Source organism: Leuciscus leuciscus, assembly GCF_965113295.1.
Source record: "Leuciscus leuciscus genome assembly, chromosome: 6".
NCBI classification, from domain to species: Eukaryota; Metazoa; Chordata; class Actinopteri; order Cypriniformes; family Leuciscidae; genus Leuciscus; species Leuciscus leuciscus.
Window position 1 is genome coordinate 32,754,507 of NC_138730.1, and position 13,533 is coordinate 32,768,039.

The window sequence follows — 13,533 nt, forward strand, 5'->3', positions numbered from 1 at the left end:
AGAATCTTTACATTCCTCACCTTGAATCATTAAACAACTAACAGCGTTCCTTTGCTGTCTATTTTTTTCTAAATTGCTGAAATATGAAGAGTTCTTTTCACCTTCCTCAATCCACTTGGCGCGCGATCTTATATATGCACCCTGTGCCCTCTCAAGATACAAATTATCTAGTTTACTTTGAAGCTCCATAACCTTATCCTTATCATAATTATTTAAAAGAGGTTTGTTACAACACTGACTTATTTCACAAATTAAATTCCTTTCATATTCCCTTTTTTCTTTTATTAGTTTCTTAGAAAAAACAATGGAAAATTCTCGAATTTTTAATTTTTGATATTCCCATTTACTTATATTACCAACAAAATAATTATTTATCTCTATATCTCTAATTAGTTCCCTAATTTTATTGCAAAATTCTTCATTTTGTAAGGGAAAGGCATTAAACTTCCAATAACCTTTGTTTTTAGTTTGCTTAGTTGAAGGTTCTAAAACGAGATCAATAAAACAATGATCCGTTAACGGAGCTTTAGAAATTGAAGACTTTGAAACATATTTTAGAATATTGTCACTGACCATCCAATAATCAATTCTAGATTTGCTTTCCCCATTTGGTTTAAACCATGAAAAACATTAGTTTCCTCTCATTCTGATAGGGCAGACATGGTGTTTGATGACAAGTTGATTGGATTGATTATGTGAACGTGCTCCTGCCGAACTTTGTTTATGAAACATTATGTGTAGATTCCGCCATCGCGTCTGTTATAGAAGATATCGACAGCGCATTCATTTTAAAAGAGGAACAGAGAACCACGATCAAGGCATTTGTCGATCGGAAACATGAATGAAAACTTACTCCGTTGCTCTGATTGGTTGTAGTAGGTCTATCCAATTGAGTGCAGAGGCATTTTCCTTCCTGGTTCGGTTGAAACTGCACGCCCCATAATCAAAGCTCAATGGAGCAGTATCAGACTCACATTCTGACTAGAATCTGAGTATGACGACGTCAGGCTAAGTAAATGTAACAAATCTTGTAAAAATTTATCAAAATGCAAATTAAACAACCTTTTATTAAACTTTTATAATTTCCTTAATCTTTTAAACAACTGAGAAGATAGGGATCCAACTACGATTTATAAAAATCACATGTCAAGTTTATAATATTACATCAATCAATTATGAGAGTCAAATTGGACGACTACAGGGACTCATCTTAAGATCAATCATTTAACAGTGTATCTATTGCAAAAATTATGGAGAAAAAAAAAGAACATTCAAGAACAGAAAATTAGCAGGAATGTCAGAATCAGATATTTTGGCTTGTCAAAAATGTTACATTCAGCTGTTGCAAACTCATTGACTTGAAAATCAATGTTTTTTTGTTTTTGGTGGTGGTGGTGTTGGGAAAGAAGAGGTTCCATGAGGGTTGGTGATTATTTGGTGTGACTTGATTGTATATTGACCAATTTTGTACATGTGAATATTTCTGCCATGTTTTAGACAAACATTTTCTCACTTACAATAATAATGCATTTGCATTTCAAAAATGCTGAAAATTGCATGCGGCTTCTTGGTATACTGGAGGGGATCTGGGAATAATTCAAGAAGGGTCCAACTTCTTCCCAACTGTCGAAGACCATTGATTCCTCACCCTGAACAGAAGCAGGTTTTTGTACAGTGTTCTAGTGTTTCCTGTGACTGTGGGCTCCAGAGCACAGTAATACACAGCAGAGTCTTTCAGAGCAGCAGAGGAGATCTCCAGATCCACATAGTTTTGATTTTCTTTTCTGATCTCAGTTGTGAATCGGGAATCTACATTAGACTTCTGAGCTTTTTTTACACCTTCTGAGATGGGCACAAGGAATTCAGGAGCTGATCCGGGATACTGACGGTACCACTGAAGAGAATATGCAGATGAATAACTGCAGGATAATTTAACACTTGAACCCTCGACAGCAAACTCCTCTGTTTTGTTTGGTTTAATTTCATTTCCATATGTTGCATCTGCAAAAGAAGATGTGTTAGTTTATCAGTCATTTGAGACGTACCAGTATAAAATGCAATATACTGTACAATGTAAAGAAATACAATTTGTACTTAATTTTGATCAGAAATGAGCAATTCTGCTCAGAGATGTAATACTTTTAGATGTAATACTCAAAATACTTCAATACTTACAAGCAAATGCAGAAAGCAGAATGACAGAATGGAGTATCATTGTTTTTGTTCCTTATGCTCTGTCGAACAGACTCTCTAACAGACGCTTAACAAGATCACATCAGATGTCAAAGCTTTAAACCCTCCCTCTTCCAGAGATCTAAATGAAAGAGCAGATCAGATCTGTTTCATAGTCCACAGTGTCATCACTATTCATATGCTATAGTGCATATAGTGCTCCCTCTTGTGGTTACTTACTAACTTGTACAACATAAATGCTCAAAACACAAACAGAATGTGATCTGATTAATTCCTCAAGCTTTGGTTGTTATAGTACTGTAGATCTTTATATCAGGTAGGCCTATTCATTTTATGGTCCTGTACAGTCACCACAGCTTAGACACAAAAAAGCAACTTAAACTGTATTTAAAACAACAACTACTAGTGGTTTGGAGAACATCCTAAGAGTACAGTGTGTACGAATTATGTTAAGTAAAAACAAAACAAAATTAAATCATAATCTATCATACTCATACCACTGCTGATAGTTTTCACCCTCATATTATAGTAATATACTGTAGTATGAAATGATAATCTACCGCTAATTCAGAGATTTATGGAAAGGAATTAGTTCAGTTGTGTCAGGTTTTTGTACAGTGTTTCTGTGTTTCCTGTGACTGTGGGCCTCAGAGCACAGTAATACACAGCAGAGTCTGACACTGTAGCAGAGGAGATCTCCAGATCCACATGTTTGATTTCTTTTTCTTTTCTAGTCTTAGTAGAGAAGCTGGGATCTACTTCAGATGTCTTAGTCTCTTTCGTACCCTCTAGTATAAACACAAGGATTTCTGGAGCTGATCCAGGATACTGACGGTACCATAGAAGTTAATATGCAGAGGAATAACTGCAGGATTATGTAACAGTTGAAGCCACTGCAGCAAACTCTTCACTGCGGTCTGCTGTGATTTCATCTCCAAAACTCACACCTGGAAAAGAACAAAATAACATTTTAATTTTCAAATAGTTTTAGTTTTGAAATTGATTGATTACAAGGATTTGAATCAATTAATACTAGTTAACAATTATTTTAAATTTTAATGTTACTTTGTCATTTTGATTTTTTTTATATATATATTTAGGATGTAGTAAATATTTGTACATTTAAAAAAAAAATCATTTAGCATTTAAGATGAGAAAATTATTTGACAAAATATTATACGTATATTCTAAAATTAGAAATGCAAATGCACGCAAAACATGCACAAATGCACTTACATGCCAAGGCAGAGAGCAGAATGACTGAATGAAGTATCATTGTACATGTGTGTGTGTGTGTGTGTGTGTTCACTACAGCAGGGCTGAGCTTTGTGACAGTCTAGCAAGTGTAACAAGATCATCTGAGTTGTTAAACATGTTAAACTCCTCCCCTTTCATCCTCTGTCAGTTTGATGCCAAAAAAAAAAAACTCACACAGTTTAAAGCCAATTTAGTTAATTTAGTCTAATAAATTTGATATCTGCTCATGCAGGTCAAGAAATAATAGTTTTTATGCAGGTTCAAAGAAAATGAAGATGGTTTTTAGCACATATATGTATATATAGACCACTATAGGCGGATGAAATGCACTTTGCACAGCACAAAAAAAATCTTAAATATATATATTTTTATACAGTGTACATATTGTCATGAGACAGAAGTCAACAGCATGTGGATTTGCACTTTGTCATATAATTGAGCACTTCCCCTGTTTTTGTATGAGTGTTGAGTGTGTTTGAGTCACAGTGGGCCTCAGAGCACAGTAATACACAGCAGAGTCAGACACACACACATCCTGGATTGTCAGATGAACAGATTCTGATGACACTTTAGAGTGAAATCTCTCCTTAAACTGAGGATCAGTATCTTCTGCTCCATATTTGTTTCTCCTCAGGATGTATTTAGGAAAGTCATTTGCTCTCTGGATGTACCAGAAAAGATCTGGTTGCGATGAAGCTGTTTTATATTTGCATTGTATTTTTACTGATCTTCCTTCAAATTCGGCGAGGTGCTTGTCTGGCTGATCAACACTCTCTTCTCCACGACACTCTGTAAAGAAATTTTAACATGTTCTAATAAACTGTAAAAATTGTAACCTGTAATAAGGTATAAAACTGTATGAAGTAATTAGGAAACCCCCCACTTACCATGATAAACCGATGCAAAAATGAACAACTTTAACAATCTAAGAGTTATCATTTTTTTTATGTGGTGACTGAAACAGGAGAAAAAGATTAATCATTCAACCAGTTGTGTCAGCAAGAACAATGATGGTGTATAGCAGGGAGGGGAGATTAAACATAAAAGAGAAAAGACATTTAAATAGACTTTAAGTGTCTACACTGCCCTCTTCAGGATATTATTTAAAAAAAGATTTTATCTGAGCCAGTTTTTCATTCATTATTCATGAGCATGATAACATTTTGTTCCCAGTGTCAACATTGTAGTTATTGATAATGTACACTTCAGATGTGTGCTGTGCAAAGTGAAAGGAATATGTTTAAAGCAGCCTTTATCATAGTGTGTATCAGGATTAACAACATATAAAGTTAGACATTTTTTGTGAAATTGTAAAGCTATGTGAAAGATGTATCTCAGCCTAATGTGCTTGATGTACAAGTCCCTTTAAGACCTACAGACTCTATACTACCTGTATATATAAAGTATTTGGGACAGTATACAAATTCCAGTATGAATTTTGTATGAGTGTTAAAGCGATTGTTCACTCAAAAATTTTATTCTGTCATCATTTACTCACACTTAATCAATGTTTATGTGAATAAAAGCTTACATTTTTATATTATAAAGTGATTGTGTCTCTTCAGAGGACTTGGATTAAACTGCTTGATTCATTTGGATTAGTTTTACGATCTCTTTATGAAAGTTTTTTAGAGTCAAGAGTTTTGGGTGAATAGACTTTCAGTGGAGGGACAGAAATCTCTCAGATTTCAAAATATCTTCATTTGTGTTCTGAAGATGAACTATAGTCTTACAGGTTACAACACGAAGGTGAGCAAATTATGACAATTTAAATTTATGGGTGAACTAACTAACTGTGGCAAGCAGGGTGAGGCCGAGAGCCGTGAGAGAACACTGCGAGACCGGTGGCTTGATTGATGATGAGCGCCAAGATGAGCTGCACCGGTCTCGTATCTCTCACGGAAGAGCTTCGGAAGCATAAAAGGAGCGACAACAGTGAAGGATGAGAGTGGACCAGGGGCTCGTTCTTCGTACGTTGCTTATTACATCCGAGATCAAATGACACATCCAAGATGATTTCATCGTGCTAATCATGATCTGGCTAACTCGGTTCTTCGAACACACTTGCCGGATGAGATTAGTATCGCTGGATTGAGTTATCTCAGATAATTGCGCGTTCATGCGCTGGTTGAAAAGGGGATATGTATCGATAGTAGAAACATTGATCAGCAACGCTGCTATTGGCTGTTCAGCGTGGCCAAAGAGCGCGCTCAGTTTTTCTCCGCAGCAGAGCAAGAGAATTAATAGTCGAAGTTTATTCGGAATTTTAATGTTTAATCAAAACGCCAGGGAACACCTCAAAGTCTGCAAAAGCCAGGAGAGAGGGCTGGCAAAAAGTAGCAGACAATTTAAATCCGTTAGAAGTGGCCATGTTAGATGTTTTATCACTTATTAGCCTATATTTTTGTATCTTAATAATTGCATAATTACTTTGTTCATTGTAATGTCAGAGTCACCACACTAGAACATGGGAACAAATAAAAGTGAAGTACAAAAATATTCTACATAATGGTCATTTTTAGTTATATTATAGTCTCTTTTATAAAAGGCACTGTTAAATAAATGGTTGGCTGTTTATAAAAGCAACCAAGAAAAAGGCTGAGAAAAAAAGAAAGAAAAGATCTTAGTAGCCTACACTGTAAAATAATTTTTGCTGCATTAAATTAAGGCCGTATAGTCATTTCAACTGGTAAATCTTAATGATGAGTAATGATGAATTGCTTTGACTTGTGAAAGTGAAAACTGATAAACTTGTTAATGTAAAAATATTTTGCCATGAGTTATTGATCACATTTTTCCCGAGTGTAGTTCATTGTAATGACATTGTGTTTTCCTCTTTTGTGCACTTTTACACAATACACCAACACTTGTATCTGTTCCCAAGAAAGTGGTGGCTGAAATATGTGCAGTAAGTGGACATTTTCAAACTTTCCAAAGGAAAGAAAGTATAAGACTTTGTAATGTCCATTTGTTTCCATTGCACTGGACAGTGAATAAACCCTCTCAGATAACTGTCATATGGAGGAACTAGCCTACCTGCAAGTGCATAAATGACTTTACTTAATTTATACTTGTATGCTTTATGGCTGCAATATAAGTTGCAGGATTCCACATCTACAGAAAGGCCTACAGAAGAGTCTGCACAGACAGAGGAGACATAGGCCTACAGGTGGGCAGTGTATAGCCAACTTTTCCTTTTTATTTGTTGCATGAGGCATGTGTCTATCTCTTGTTGCAGGCACTTGACCACTGGCTTTTCTTTACAAAGAACAATTGAAATAAAACTCAAGGAACTAAGCATATTTGTCTTTTATTAAACATTTAATGAAAAGTGTCTTTTTCTTTTTTTTGGCAATGTTGTGTAATATGGCACATGCAACAATGTCACAGGCCCTGTCAGGTGTGAAACCCTCAAACTTTTCAGACACTGAAATCTTCCCTTTAGTTAGCCAAAGTTCATTTCATTGTGTGCCCTTGTCCTGGCTAGAGCTGCATTGTAACTGGTTTGGGTCAGGGAATGGGGTCATAAAACACCTGTCTGCAGCCAGGAACATGTCATAATCACCTATGAAAAAATGCAGTTCTGTTAGGATCAGCATAAGTGTATGTAATACAGTGAGCTTGATATTTAATTGTGGAACTTTCCTTACCACTTTCAAATAATGTGCATAAATGTGAATTTCTGAAAATTCTTAAGTCATGCACAGATCCTGGCCATTTTGCTTTCACATTTGTGATATGGAAGATTTTAGTCAACTGCCTTTTTAAAATTTGATAAATTATTAATCTGGAATATTAAGAATCCCAATAGTAACTGGGCTGCACATTTACATTGTGAACCCCCTTTCTGTTCACATAATCCCCTTCATTGAGGCCTTGATGGCAGTCTGTGGTAGCCTATAGTCTATGGTACCAATCACGTTAGTGAAGCCTGAGTGACACATAGGTAATCGGCATGGTCATGAATGCATGATCTTCATTAAAAATTATGATAGCCAAAAAAATACAAATAAAACTGCTTTAAAAAACACTGCTTTACAACATTGGGTCTTAAGTGGCTTGGAAATGCCACAAAAAAACCTAAAACTGTTTATTAAACCTAAAAGCGCCAGGTAAACTCCGAATGACACGACAGACAGCACTTTCCATCAATTTCTCCGCATCTCCAATAGTGTAAAGGAAAGAGCCACTCACAAATAATCTTAGGGCAATGCAAACAGTTTGTGCTGTAGTTAAAGCCAGACTCCGACAAGTCGAAAATAAATGTGCGTTTCCAACAATTTTATAATGTAAACGACAATCTCACGAGTCACGAAAAAAAATATACATCTCAGAAAGTGCACTATCGCGCTGCGCTGGACTTCCCCATGGACTTCCCGTATCAGCTCCGCTTATATGAAGCCGCAGTCTAATCCTGTTTACATGAAATAAGCCTGCTCCCGAGCAGGTTCAAGTTTGCGCACCTGTTGCTATGATAGCAAGTCCAGGATGAGCGTCGAAGAACCAAACAATGGCATTTTTTACAGTCTATGGTTTTGACGTGTTGGCCAAGAGCCAGCGATTTTGGGTGTCAGTGTTGCTTTAATTGGGCATGGGGTGTTTAATCAATTCATTGTGTTTATGTAGTTGGTTTGTTTAGATGTGTGGTCTAAATACCTTAATGCTGAGAAGGTTTGACTGGATGAGTGGTGGACACTGGGTTACCATTGCAGTACACTGCACGTGAGTGTTTGCCCTTTTTTAAAGCAGGTTGTTTTATCATCTGAAGTGATTTGTGAAATACCCTTTGGGTATGTAATAAAACAAATGATTATTTTCTTAGAGAATTTACCGTAAAGGCCCTCACATTGGCTATGTTGAGTGGGATGAGCAATGAATATGAATGATTGTACTTCCTGTGGTTTCTGAAAATCAGCCAAAAAGCAATTATTGCAGCACACTGCACGTAAGTGTTCATCCGTTATCAAAACAGGTTGTTTTATTGTCCGAAATGAGCGGTGAAATACCTTTTTGTATGTATTAAAATAAATAAATACTTTTTAGAGAAGTTTCCTTAAAGGCCCTCATATTGGCTATGCTGAACGAGATGAGCAGTGGATATTAACGACGGTTGTACTTCCTGTGGCGTCTGAAATAAGGTATCTATTTATTCATGTAATTCTGGAATAGCTAGCATATTTTAACATTGACTTTGTAATAGATGTACGGGCCGTGGTCTCTAGTTGGAACTAATGTTATGTCTAGAGATAATACTTGTATGTTTTAATAAGAATGTGTTTTTGCCTTATTGTTTTTCTTTATAGAATTCGATCCATCCAGTGCAAATGACCACTGTTTTTCCTTACCTTTGTGTTTTTTTGTTTCTCTATAGGGTTATGGTATTGTAATCAGTTTATTTATTTGTAGTTTTTTTTGTTTGTTGGCCCAGAATTAATCTGTTGTATTTTCTTTATGGTTTATTTTGTGAACTTCAAGCTAAGTCAGTTTCAACAGCTCTTAATAGAGTCACCATGAGGGGAAGAAACTCATTTTGATTTATACACCAGTGTGGTGTGGAACGAGTTTTGGTGTGTTTTTTTTTTTGACTACGCCACTCCTATTTTGGTTGGGTAGGAGTCCCCAAGTCAATAGAGGGTTTCCCTGCTCAGCTATCCAAATAAATGAATAAGCTTAAGGCCAAACTGCTATGAAAATTAAAACATCACTTTTATTAAATACATGGATTCTGGTCTCATTTGATTTCCTTCACGAGCTAGCCACATTTAGTAATACAGGATGTCAATACACTAGATTATGTTGGGTAACAATACCTCAAAAAGAGAATATACACAACAAAATGAATACAATAAACCCCAAAAGAAATTACAAACTTTCTGCACCGCACACTACGTGCACAAAAAAAAACACACCAAAACTCGTTCCACACCACACTGGTGTATAAATCAAAATGAGTTTCTTCCCCTCATGGTGACTCTATTAAGAGCTGTTGAAACTGACTTAGCTTGAAGTTCACAAAATAAACCATAAAGAAAATACAACAGATTAATTCTGGGCCAACATGGTCAAAACCATCACAAAACATCACAAGTGAGCATCAAAACACTATTCTTAAGACCATAACCTCTCTTAAATAAACCTACCAGAGCTTGTTCTTCCAGCGACCGACCATGCCAAACAATTCAAACACTGCAGCCATTCCACCCAAACAGGAAGTGACATATTTAAAGGGAACTTACACCCTCTACTGATACCCTCAGCAGCGCCCTCTACTGACCTGGCTACATTAATAAAAGCCAAAAAATGTTGTGAGCCTGGAGATTTATAATGCTGAAGTATCAGGCTGTACTACTGTCCACAATGACAGGAAACGACTCATGACTCATCTACACTGTACAAAAACCTCCTGGACAATACATCTACAGGCAATCAACATTTAGCCTACAAATTAAATAAGAGCAGTCTCCAGTTCACTAAAGCTGAACAAGTTGAGGACAACAGCACAGGTGTCTGATCATGTGATTAGAGCTGCTATTTCACAGATAAATCCCGACTGAAATAGGGTTATTGTAACGGACTTATGTTGTTTAGGGAAGAAGGAGGCAAGAACCGGCGAACATTCAATACACTTTATTCAATAAATAAACCACAAAAAAACAAAACAAAAAAGATCAGTTACAAAACCACCTCTATTGCCTCATGACATTAACTTCAGGTGAAATATGGAGTTCATGATGAGGTTTAGTTGAGCCTCCTTGTGGATAAATAAAAACCAGGAACTCTGACCTGGATCCCAGATACTGATGATACAGTGCAGGTTAATCATAGTTTATTCCTATTTACAGAAGAGAACAACATCTGTAAATATGCTTCCATGTTTTTTGGTGTTATTGACTGTGCAAACGTGTCCACTGTAAATACACCATAAGACATTGCAAAAAATTAAAGTATCATCAATTATCATCAGTCAACAGCATTTAAAACTAACGTAAATGATATATCAAAGATCCGTAATGCATATTATATTTTTTTTCGTGTAAGTACCTAAAAGCCAAATATCACTTAACGTCACTTCCTTTTTTATCAACAATATAGTTGTAGAAGCAAAGCACAAAGGATCTTGAGCTGTGTAAAGTTGAGTGATCACTTGCTCATTTTCAAATCTCCACAGACTCCTCCTATCTGTCAGTGTAACTGCAGTGAATGAGAACAACTTTCAAATTTGAATACTCTGAAATTTAATATGAAAGTAAAATATAAGCAGTTTACCGCAGTTCTTTTGTTAGTCCACATTTCTTGTGCCAGTTCAGGATACTGTAAAGGACATGCAATCTGCTGTAGTCAGGTGGTCAATGGATTACAATTTAATTTCAGGATCGTCTGAATTTATTAATCATTTTAAAAGGGATATTTACTTATGGTCAGTAACTTATCAGTGGGAAATAAACTGCATTTAGTAATTCTAAAAAATATATTTACAGAATTTTGGCGAACATTTATGGAATTGTGAAATGGTTTTAAACTTGGATGAAATTTGTTAAATGGAACTAAGAATACAGTTATTGGTAAAGAAAACATTTATTAAACACTGATATTTTGAAACAACAAAAAAACACAAATGATAGTTGATGTGAATGCCAGTCATTCCAATTCTTTGGAAATATGGGAGCTTTATGCAGTTTATTCCCCTTTACGCCTGAATATTTTATTCGCTGTAATGTGTATCCCTAAGTTTTTGTATGAGCATTGAGTGTGTTTGAGTCACAGTGGGCCTCAGAGCACAGTAATACACAGCAGAGTCAGACACACACACATCCTGGATTGTCAGAGGAACTGATCTTGATGTGGAGTCCAATGTTGCAGAAAATCTCTTCTCAAAATCAGGCTCAGTAGTTCCTTCACCAAATGTATATTTATTTAGAATGAATGTTGGTGATCTGTTTGGTAGCTGTTTGTACCAGAAGAGATATGGATTATTACTAGTGGTAGTATAATTACACCTTAAAATAACTTGATCTCCTTCACTTGCAGGCATTTCTCTATAAGACTGTTCAACCCTGTCCTGGCCCGAGGACACTGGAAAAAGAAAAAAAGTAAGTCATTAACTTGAATTATTTGCTAATAACCTAAATGAAAGTAAACTCTTTAATCAAATTGTTTGCTTACCATCATAATGTGCTAAGAAACACAGGGAAATCAACGCCCATCCAAGCATACTTGTTCTCTGAGGTAAAAAAAAACTGAAATTCACTCAACAGTGCTTTTAAAAGTCTCTGTCCCTGTCTCACTGAGAATGTATCATGTCACATGATCTACTCATACACGAAGGGAGCAATTCTGACCTCTTGTGGATAAAGTTTAAAACTACTTAAAATGTTTGTTTTTTTTGGAAACCAAGAACAATTTTTCACAAAAGTAGGATTAGCCTAAAATATTTTTTGAACACATGCTTGTTCCCCTCTACTCATCTCTAGGTGTGCAAATTGTAAAGCCATTTACTCACTGTATATACCACTGGGCATCATGCACCTGTTTTTCTTTTTTCTTTGCAGAAGATTATTGTAAATTATCTGAAGAAGGTGTGCCTTGACTGTGTAGAAGCAAATGGGTGATTTATGCCATAATGTTTTAAACTACACTAAACACTTTTCTAATATTCATGCATTTGTAGTTAATGTGGCTGCTTTGAATGGGCAAGAAGATGCTTCTATGCCAGAGGGGTCTGTATATAATTCAAGATTTAAGGGTGCCATTTCTCCTGAACTGTGGAACACTAGTAGGTTTTTGTACAGTGTTCTTGTGTTTCCTGTGACTGTGGGCGTCAGAGCACAGTAATACACAGCAGAGTCTGACACTTCAGCAGAGGAGATCTCCAGATCCACACGGTTTTGTTTTTCTTTTCTGATCTTAGTTGTGAATCTTTGATCTACATCAGATGTCTTCACATCTTTTGCAGTGTCTGAAATAAGCACAAGGAATTCAGGAGCTGATCCGGGATACTGACGGTACCAAAGTAAAGACCATGCAGAAGAATAACTGCAGGATAATTTAACACTTGAACCCTCGGCTACAAACTCCTGTGTTTTGTCTGGTGTAATAGTATCTCCATTACTGGCACCTGCAAAGAAAAATGAAATAGAGGTGAAATAGAGGGTTCAAATATTATCACTATGCTGGTAAATAGAGGGTTCAAATATTATCACTATGCTGGTAAAATGTGTGCATTTCAGAAGTTCATTCACTTAAAGTGCACTTTTATATATCAAGGCCACAAACAAGACTATGTATAATTATTAAAAATTACTTGACATACTTCATTGTGAATCATTTAAGGACAGCATTGAAGTGATGGTACTTACATACTAAAGCAGAGAACAGAATAACTGAATGGAGGATCATTGTGTGTGTGCTTACAGTCTCAGCTTGAATGATCTTATGACGGTCTCTGTCAGGTTCAGTAAAATACGTTAAGCTCCTCCTTCCTCACCTCCTGGGGAAAGGAGTGCATCTAAAAATCAGTTTATTACTGTCACACTGTTGCTTTATATAATGTCACAAAGACAGCGAATCTTTTATCTAAAGATTTTAACAACAGATTTGCATTTAATTTCATAGTGAAATTGATCTTTTTGAAATTAACTAGCATACAGGGAGCCGAATATGTGTAATGTACTGTAGATGAGATGCAATATCAGGGTTTTTTGTACACTGTAATACACAGCAGAGTCTGATGCAGAGGAGATCTCCAGATCAACAGGCTTGATTTATTTTGTAGCTTTTGAATAGATGAAGATCAGTTTCAGATTTGATGTAATATTTATTGACAAGAAGTAAAATCTCTGGTCAAACCACTGAAGAGAGTTAACAGTGACACCAGTTGTACTGTAGTTACAGGAGAGAGTCACATTTTCACCCTCAATAACATGTTTTTTTCTGGTTGTATCATATCAGCCAAATAAGTTTCTGTAAAAAAAAGCAAAGGGCATCAATTAATCAAGCAATAAAGTGATTATCAGATTACAGTGTCACAGAAACTTCTTTTTTTTTTTTGACTGACATAATGCTGAAATAATTTCTTACCAATGC

General features: G+C 35.9%; 2 long non-coding RNA genes across 2 annotated transcripts; both read right to left on the reverse strand.

Moving 5' to 3' along the window:
- Window positions 1-1,069: 1,069 nt before the first annotated feature.
- Window positions 1,070-3,528, reverse strand: LOC309502169. Its single transcript, XR_014207176.1, has 4 exons — window positions 3,430-3,528; window positions 2,953-3,140; window positions 2,176-2,314; window positions 1,070-2,001 (listed from the first exon to the last, which is right to left on the reverse strand). It is a non-coding gene; the product is annotated as an uncharacterized lncRNA (long non-coding RNA).
- A 7,605-nt stretch (window positions 3,529-11,133) lies between these two features.
- On the reverse strand, window positions 11,134-13,196 carry LOC309500444. The gene is made up of 3 exons (XR_014206598.1): window positions 12,807-13,196; window positions 11,614-12,565; window positions 11,134-11,523 (listed from the first exon to the last, which is right to left on the reverse strand). It is a non-coding gene; the product is annotated as an uncharacterized lncRNA (long non-coding RNA).
- Between the last annotated feature and the right edge of the window lie 337 nt (window positions 13,197-13,533).